Here is an 8,507-nt window from a genome sequence, read left to right as displayed (position 1 = left end):
ACTATGGAGGAAACGTGGTAACAGCCTGTGCATGCTGCAGGCAGGTGTTTCTCCAGCTGCTTTGCACCAGCGCTGCTTGATGCATGGTTGATGAGTTGGTTACTGGCCTTAGTGACAGCCAGGTCCTCCCTCACAGGCCTCACAGGCCCCGAAGTGGTTTAGGTGACTCAGAAGGTACTAGTTGAACCCATTACATACTTAGTTGAGGAAAACTGCCTTGGAAAGTTGGCTGTTAATGGTTCTAGAAAGCAAATTAAAGGGAGCTCTCTAAAATGTGACTGTGTGAACAGGTTGAGAGAAATCTACGTTGTTTATTAAACATAATCATTAAAAGATACTCAAATAGTGATTTATTTCCAAACAGTAACTATATTTAGTTTTGGTGTATTCATGAATACAGATTCACAGGTGACGTTAAGGGTCCCAGTTCTTCACATACCTTTGCTGAGGTGACCTGTGCTGAGGAGGCTGTGGGGGGAATGCCATGGGCACGTATTGATGGATTCTGTACCAATTTTTTTCTAACTCACAGCCAAGAAATTAGATAGCACTCTGGACTACTTGGGTTTCACAAAATTATGGGTTTAAGCTGAAGGAGGGTCGATTTAGATTAGATGTCAGAAAGAAATTCTTTACTGTGAGGGTGGTGAGGCACTGGAACAGGTTGCCCAGAGAAGCTGTGGATGCCCCATCCCTGGAAGTGTTTAAGACCAGGTTGGATGGGGCTTTGGCCAATGTGGTCTAGTGGAGGATGTCCCTGCCCGCAGCAGGGGGGTTGGAACTAGATGATCTTTGAGGTCCCTTCCAACCCAAACCATTCTATGAATCTATGATAAAACAGGATGCAGTCCTTAATGAATATTATGATCTTGAAAGAACAGTTTCATTGAATATTTACATGTTATTTTTCACAGTGGTAAAGCATCTTCAAAACAGATGTCTAACTTTGTTAACAATGAGTAATTCCTCTTTTAGAAGAACTGTTTGAAGTGAATAAGGGTAATTCACATGGCTGATTTCACAAAATGGGGACTAGATCTTTTTATATGAAAATGCATTTTAAGCAAAATGAGGTAACTTTAGAGCTAGGACAGCTCTTTTGTTTCACAGAAAGACATTGTAGTGGAAAGCTTATGACCACTAATAAAGGAAAAGCAATCACCCCCAAATGTTTAGATAGTCTACCATATACACCAAGGTATTTGGGGTGATTTTTGCTTTGTTTTTGAAACAAAACCATGCAATCATTTATTTCTGCTGAGTAGTAATTAATTACATTTAATCATGGAATTAATCTGCCATTATCATTTATTTATGATTGCATATTTGAATTAGAAACAAACATTTCGTTGTGCAGGGCACTGTAAAAAGCTGTATCAGCGTTTAAAAATGTGAAGTGAGACCCCACATGACATGGGCATACCAGAGAAAGGCAATAGAGAACCTGTGACTCAAGACTGAAGCAATGTGCTGTTTCTTGGTGTTGCTGATAGTGCTGTGACTGTCTCTGGGAGCCATGCTTTCTAGGTGGGATGATGTTCTCCAGCCTCTTGCCTGTCTTTTGACCTGACAGTCCAGATACAGCTGACCATCTGTGTCTGTCATATGAGGTCTGTGAACAAAAGCTTGCAATGCTGAGTTGTCAGTGCTTGGCATACTTACAGACCCTGTAACAGGAAGTGTCATCGGGGAGCACTGAACAAGTCTTACATGCAGAATAAGAGTTTTGACACAAGTTCTGGAAGATGAGTTTCAGAATAGTTCACGAGTAACTCTTGATGAAGCCACCTTTCCTCATTCACTCCAGTTCCTGAAAGAAACAGTAAACACATAGGGGTAGTTCATACCTGAAGTTTGTCCTCGTTTCTGTATGCATCTGACACATTTCCTCCTGCTGTTCCTTCTGCTCTGTTCATATGGACATCATCTGGCCACCATGCTGCTGAGAAAGCTCTCTCTCTCCACCAGGACTTGGGGTTGTTCAGCCTGGAGAAGAGAAGGCTCTGGGGAGACCTAATTGCGGCCTTCCAGTACCTGAAGGGGCCTACAGGAAAGCTGGTGAGGGACTGTTTATCAGGGAGTGTAGTGACAGGACAAGGGGGAATGGGTTCAAGCTGAAGGAGAGTCGATTTAGATTAGATGTTAGAAAGAAATTCTTTCCTGTGAGAGTGGTGAGGTACTGGAACGGGTTGCCCAGAGAGGTTGTGGATGCCCCATCCCTGGAAGGGTTCAAGGCCAGGTTGGATGGGGCTTTGGGCAATGTGGTCTAGTGGAGGGTGTCCCTGCCTGCAGCAGGGGGGTTGGAACTAGATGATCTTTGAGGTCCCTTCCAAGCTAAATCATTCTATGATTCTATGACTCAGTGTGGACGAAGATAGCAAATTCATTGCTGATCAGACTGGTTTTACAGACTGGATAGCTTTAGCTTTTTCTAAGCTGGAAAAGAGCACGCTTGCTTAAACTATACTGCAGTGGTGAAAAAGAGTTTTCAGGTTTGCAGAATGGTTACCTCTCTCTTTGAAAAACTTTCAACACCCCTTCCTCCCTACAAGCAGTGCTTGAATTGTTGTGGTTTGCTGGTGATTCAATAATCAAAATCTTATTTGTAGTGTCTTTGTAGCAGACTGCACAGATTAGGAATTTAGTCACTGCAGTTAATGTTCTTCCTGAAGCGGAAAACCACAACTAAGGGACTGAAATATGAAGAAAGAGTGGGGGATGGGAGAAAAATGAAGAGCTAGAGCATACCTTTGTCCAAGGTTTTCATTCGTGTCTAACCTTCCCTGTCACTTCTATCCTTCTAATTCTTTCAGGAGATGATAGAAAAATGTCCTCTCTGACTACAGAAAAGCACTCTCAAATTTCTGTGCCGCTACTTAAAATGTGGTGATGCTTTTAAAGCAGACATTTTCCATGGCCTTAACTGCTCACAGGTCTGTCCTAAAACCAAAGTAGCCACTGTGCATACCTAGTAAGTACTGTTCATAAACATTTTTATAATGTTTGACCTTAAGAGTGACCTGAAGATTAATGGATATGTTGTATCGGTTTTAATGGGTCTCTTCTCCCTTGGATGCACACATGTGACTCCCATTAGCCTTAATGGGAGTTATATGTGTGCCTAGAGGTTAGACAAGATCTCTAAAGGTGCTCTTACGCTCTGTTGTATTAACGATCTCATAATTGCTGAGGTGCTGCACCTTTGCATTGAAAGCAAACTAATTAAATCAGTCTAGCGTAAGTTGGTATACTAGCATACCTGGCACGTATGTATGTTTTCCTGTGAGTCCTTCAGTACACAGAGGTAGAGGCCAAATCAGATGTGGAATTTAAATTTTAACTGTGACTTGGCTTCCTTTTTAATATATTTTTTTAATCTAAAATGATTTAATGAATTTGATTCCTAAGAAAGATGATTGTTCATGCCAGTACAGAGGAACAAGCTGAATGTGATGTTTTATTTTATCATTAAAGCATGTATTGAGAAAAGGGACTGAATTGATTCTTATTTTTGATGTTCTAAATCATGCACTTTGAAAAAGGCAGTTAGGTCTGGAGGATTAACATGAAGCTTGATGTTGAATTTTAATTATGGCTTTGTTACTCATTTCTTCCAAGTGCCTTTAGACAAAGCACTTCACCTTTCTTTGATTTACTGGTATGTAAAATACCTGCTTGCTTCTTAGTGTAGTAGACATAAATTAATATCTGTTCTCTGCTTTGAAATTTTAAGATTGGTACATCCAACTGTATTCTGCTGGCTTAATCATGACAGCACAGGAGGAGGAAAAAAAATCATAGTACCTACCTGATACAGCCAGCAGAAGCCCCAGTGGAGATGCAGATCTGTTGAGAGAACTGATTCTGTTCCATAGTTTATGATATATAAGGCAGTGCACTGGTACTGAAAAATCTTTGGTATGTTTTTTGGTGGAAGAGATTGTACAGTAGGCAAATTTACATTGTATAGACAAGAAAGATCTTGTGTCTTTTCTGGTTGGGTTTTTTTTTTTTTAGTATTTTATTTTGCCCTCGTTGTTCTTAGTCTCTAATAGAAAGCAGCAAATTTCCACTCAGACTGTGATGGTAATGTCTTTAGCTCTGTAATTTAAAATTCCTGGAAAAATCTTGTGAATGGTTTTGTAAATATACTTCTTTCCATTTGACTCCAATGTATAAAATATATGATGTAATTTGATCAAAATTTTCTTCCTCACATGAATTTCAAACATTAACTTCCTTGGTTTTTTAGAAGTTTGTGATTAATTCTGCATTACTCTTTCATTCTAAAGAAGAAATTACGTTATTCTTATCAGTATTATATTAAGGCTATGTAGAATATTGTTAAAGAAAGTTGAAAATTACAATTAAACTTAGCTCATTTCAGGTTTTATATATATATATGTATCCATAAAAAAGAAGGAATAGGTCTATTTTGTAGCCCTGGCAAACTGCATACATTTAATTTCCAAGGTTTTAGGTGTTTTTAGGTGTGTTTCTATGTACTTGAGGTTCTTTGTCCTAAATTTTGCTTTGATGGCATACTGTAAACTCTGAGAGACAGGGACTGTGTCCTGTGTATTTTTATATTGTCAAGCACCTGCCCTCTCATGAAGCAAGCTTCTACTGGGGAAAAAAAATATTCTATTTTTGCTATTATTTATAGACCAGCTTTCTAAGCAGAATAAGCAACATCTTCAAAAGGATTTAGATTTTTTTTTTTTTCCAGCATAACTATGCTTTTATTATTTTTGGCAGTATAGTGGTTCACTGAGAGCAAGTGCTTTATTCTATCCCCCATATTTTAAGGGTGATTGAATACTGGAACAGGTTGCCCAGAGGGGTTGTGCCATCTTCATCCCTGGAGATAGTTAAAACTCTAGTCGACACAGCTCTCAACAACCTGCTTTGGGTGGAGAGTTAGACAAGATGACCTCCAGAGCTCCATTCCAACCTCAACCATTCCAGGATTCTGTAATATGTGTGGTTACCTTGTCAAGACTTTTTTCATTGTAGACCAGGTTTCAAATTGAGATTGCGTAGTTTTTATCTTAAGTTAAAAAGCACGTAAACAGAAGCAGTTAGCATAACATGATTGGCCACATGGCATGTTATAAGGCTGAACCATTGAATATATACCATGCACTGTGCTGAGTAAATTACAGTTTTCTCAGAATGGAGAGACTGTATACAGTAGCAATATGCAAGCTGCCTGTTTTTTAGCCTCATTTAATGTACTACATAAGTAAATATTGCAATAAATATTAATTGCATTAATTACCTATTTAATTTTTATGTGTAAACTCTTGATTGCTTTACAAATTGCTTTTATATTAAGTATTGATAGTTTTAACATGAATGAAATAGACCTCATAAGAGATTTTTTTGAGTTATAATAGTTAAAATTTAACTGAGTTATAGAAATATTAGGTGATTTACTGGGAAGTTAAGATGTTGAAGCTGAAAACAAAAGCAAGGTATTAAGATTTTTTGAGTTATAGCCTGATTTTGAAAAGTACTGTTGAATAGTTCTGTACATAATTTAGTTCTAACTGATATCCTGAGGTTTACTGTAGCCAGCTGTTTACCTCAGTTCAGTAAAAAGGTAGCTGGGTTGGTAAACTAAAGGACGAGCTTGCATTTTAGCCTCTCTGTTTCATAGTCCTGTGCCTTCACTAACAGTTGTAAGCTTTAGTGTTCTGAATGCTGGGATGATTTAGGCATTGGCACCCTTGACTTTTGACTGTAGGTGTTACTGAAACAGTGCAAGTGGAAAACAGATTGGTGATACCATCTCAGTAGCAATTGGTTTGAACTTGCCCCAAGTGGAAAAGAGATTGGTGATGTCATCTCAGTAGCAATTTGTTTGAACTTGCCCCCAGAGCTCTTGAGGATTTTAGGATCTTGTCAATCGTTAGGCAGTATTCCATAAAATTGTTGTGTGTGCCAAGTTTATTAAAGATCACTGATTATACCTGTGAAAAAGGTCTGCTACATTGCATATGCTCAAATAATTGTGAGGATGCTAATAAGTCACTCTAGAGTAATGATCCCTATATGACATAAATAATAAATAAAAAATAAAAAATATGACATGAAAACCTAACATTGATTTTGGTGACCTGTATTTTTTATTACCTCTACTTGCACACTTCAAAGATGGAAGAAAATGGATGGTTAAATTTGTTAGTGGTCTATGGAAAGATTGATTTGATACGCTTTCTCTAGGTTCTGTTGAACCCAGGTACAAAACTAAGAACATTAGTACAAAAATTGCAGACGTCAGGGTGTGCATGGGAATAGGCTAAAAAGGGCCAGAGCTTGTCTCGACTTACTCTTTTCTATTTTTTTAATAATCAAATTTATATTTCATCTGTCCTTTTTATTTTCTTTGGTTTTGCAGTGGGACAGGAAACAGAATCCAACTCTGCATTCTTTTATGAGTGAACAGTTTGTCCCATTCAGTTCATTCTGCAGCTAATGTCACAGAAAAATGCTGTAGGAATTTAGTACTCTTTAACTCAATTTCCATAAGCCACAGTTACTTGTAGCTGGCATAAAGGGACTAATCTGATTCTCAGTTAAGGTATGTGATGGATAAACAAGAGTATTTGTTGGGTTTTGTAAGGTACATATTAATAATGATTTCATCACCCTGATACAGACTTTTCAAATTATGGTTTATTTCACATTTCCATGGCATGTAATGAAAGAAAAAATTCATTTGACTGTTCATGTACTTATATATGCAAAATCATCTATGTTATGCAGATGCCTAAAAGCAGGAGAACTGGATTTGAGAGGAAACCTGTGTTGTATTCTGATACCAACAGCAACTTAGATCACATTGGTATCACATCAGAATAATGTTTTACAGCCTCTGCCAATTTAAAAATCAAATTGATGCTAGATTTGTATAGAAGAACACATCTGACTGACACAAAAGGCTGTTATAGATGGATGCGATGTTCTATCCTTGTATAACCAGGATTTTGACTGACAGTTTAACAATAGTACACTTTCTATCCCATATATTCTAAATGATTATTATTACAGTACAAAACATTTTTGCATTTGCTGTACATAGATAACATACACTTTTTGTGTAATAGCATTCAAGAAGAGAGGGTTTCTTTTATGTCTTAAAGATGATGACAATTAATGAAGGTTCTGTCTGATACTTATAACCAATGTCAAGGATTGCTATTGTGGTGCATGGTAATGTAAAAACTATTGGGTACTTAGCTCCCAGTGAAGGATCAGCATAACTCTTGACACATGCTATGTGGTGAAGGAAATAAATCTCCTTGGAGAGCAATAGAAATATTTCTTAAACTGAAGAGTATCCTTTCTGTCTTATAATCCCTCTTCGGCTTTGCAGTTCTTTGCATCACTGTAAAATGCAGTTTTAATCTGAAAAGTAACTTTAAAATGGTACCTGTTAATGCAACAAATTTGCTTTCTGTGCTTTGCAGTCCACATTTCTCTGATACGAGATTCTTCTTCAGAATAATAGCTAGAGATAAGGAAGGTACACAATTTTTCTTATTTGAGTCTCTCCGTCATTTTCTTTCAGGGAGACCATCTTTTAGTAAATATCCTTCTCATTTTAAGATTTCCACTTTAAATTCTTGGGATCCTGTGTCCCTTTAGATCTTTGCAGAACTATGGACACTAACTTGATTCTCAAAGCACAGGTGTCTCCTACTTTGTGCAGGTTTTCACAAGAGCAGTGTGCCTACGTTATATGTGATGATAATACAAAGATCAACATTAAATTCTCAACTTCTCTGTAAACTTCAGTTTAGTGTTGCATGCAACTAAGGAAGAAGGCATGCTCTTTTATGACCCTCCAAATGAAAAATAATATAAAAAAATTTGGATGAAAAGATGGGGCCACATTCATCAAAACAGGTTTCTCTCATATTTCTGATTATCTAGACTGGGAAAACATGATAAATACAAAGATTGCTTTTACAATATTGATTTTTTTAATTTATTTTCTATTTAATTTGGCTTACTGTGAAGGATATTTATGAAGCTGATCAGAGGGACGGAGCACCTCTCCTGTTAAGACAGGCTGAGACAGTTGGGGTTGTTCAGCCTGGAAAAGAGAAGGCTTCGGGGAGGCCTTATAGCAGCCTTCCAGTACCTGAAGGGGCCTACAGGAAAGATGGTGAGGGGCTGTTTACAGGGGGTTGTAGTGATTGGACAAGGGGTAATGGCTTTAAACTGAAGGTGGGTAGATATAGATTAGATATAAGGAAAAAATTCTTAACTATGCCAGTGGGGAGACACTGGAACAGGTTGTCCAGAGAAGTTGTGGATGCCCCATCCCTGGAAGTGTTCAAGGCCAGGTTGGATGGGGCTTTGGGCAACGTGGTCTAGTGGAGGGTGTCCCTGCCTGTGGCAAGGGGATTGGAACTAGATGGTCTTTGAGGTCCCTTCCAACCCAAACCATTCTATGATTCTATATTTTTCTTGAATGACTTTGTATTTGGTAAGGG

The sequence above is a fragment of the Grus americana genome, chromosome 2, assembly GCF_028858705.1.
Source record: "Grus americana isolate bGruAme1 chromosome 2, bGruAme1.mat, whole genome shotgun sequence".
Lineage (NCBI taxonomy): Eukaryota > Metazoa > Chordata > Aves > Gruiformes > Gruidae > Grus > Grus americana.
This window is presented reverse-complemented; position numbering follows the sequence as displayed.